This window comes from Trachymyrmex cornetzi, unplaced genomic scaffold (assembly GCF_001594075.2).
Source record: "Trachymyrmex cornetzi isolate Tcor2-1 unplaced genomic scaffold, Tcor1.1 scaffold480, whole genome shotgun sequence".
Taxonomy (NCBI): Eukaryota; Metazoa; Arthropoda; class Insecta; order Hymenoptera; family Formicidae; genus Trachymyrmex; species Trachymyrmex cornetzi.
Genome location: NW_017299619.1, coordinates 13072 through 14638, shown reverse-complemented (window position 1 = coordinate 14638; position 1567 = coordinate 13072).

Here is a 1567-nt window from a genome sequence, read left to right as displayed (position 1 = left end):
CATAAAATTTTCTCATTTTGTGATGCTTCGTCTTTAATTTTTTGAGATTAAATGTTGTATTCCATTGCAAATATAAAAGACTCTTGAATAGAAAGATAAGCTACGTATCATTTTGTCTCGTTAATTAAATGTTATATGTTGCAATAAAATATATGTTCTTTTCGCAATTTACAAAATACAATAGTATGTGTTATATGTTGCAAGAAATTATATATTCTTTTTCCAATTGGCGTAATTTAAAGATTTGATTTCATTTTTTTTTATGGAAGGTACATGAACACTTGGCGCCTTTTTTTACCTTTTTTATAAATACCCGAGATATTCAAAATTCAAAATGAATAACAATTGAACATCAACGACATCATATAAGTACGCTTCAAATAGACCTAAACTTATATAAATAGTGGATTAAAATGCTATGAGACAATAAGATAAAGTAACACTGTCCTTTACTGATGATGTTTCAGAATGGAAGTAGCTCACTTTAAAAGTATCATGAAGATAGTGCCATAAACTGATTGTAGAGGACGGTTTAAGTAGACAATAACTTGAAGCAAATATCAGGTTGTAAGATCATTTGCTTCACAGTTATGCAATTTGAGCAGCATTTCAACGTATGTAACATCATTCATTCATATCAGTATCGTTACACTAGAAGCCCACTGTAAGGCAAACACATTAGGCATATCGTAATTGTAAATAAGAGTAAGTAAGTCAATAAGAAAATGTAGCTGGTTTTTTAACGCAAGTCTATTGTAAGATGTTGTTCTGTGTAAGAAGCTTTAGTTTATTACAGTTATGGAAAAATTATTTTATTTGGTTCATTTTAATTATTTTTGATTTTTTAAAATCCGTGCTCATATTAATAATCAGAAACCTCAAAAAACCCCAAGCGGCATGTTACAAGTGAATCCGAGAGATTTTTAAAAAAGTCGTCCGCTATATTGGATCCGCCATTTTGAATTTCAAAATTCTGATTTCATATTCGTAATCGGCAATCCTAAAAACTCCCGAGTGGATTGTTACATTCAAATCCAAGCGGTTTTTAAAAAAGTCGTCCGCCATATTGGATCCGCCATTTTGAATTTTGAATATCTGTGGTATTTATAATCAGAGTCTTTAGAAAACCTTCGAGCACTAAATTCTTTGTGATTTTATCCGTTTAAGAAGTGTTTCACTCTTTTTGCAAAAGTTTTATTGATGTTATTCGATGAGACTTCACATATAAAGTGTTACATTCAGCCTCCTGTATCTCTGAATTGGTGGCTAGGCTCAAGTTAAAACTTTTATGAAATTAATGTCCTTTCATATAGAGTACTTTGGCGTATGATTCAGTTAAAAATTCGAGTACCCAAAAATGGGCTAAATTTAACGTCACTCTTTTATCAAAATTTTATGTATTATTCGTAAAAAAGATTTGATATCAACAATTGGCTCCAAGTTAAATTCCATGTAATTCGAATACCAAATTAAATAAATAATATTAACTTTAATGATATGTATCATTCCTACAAAAGATTTGATATCAAGAACTGACGCCAAGTTAAATCCCACTTCTTTATACCAT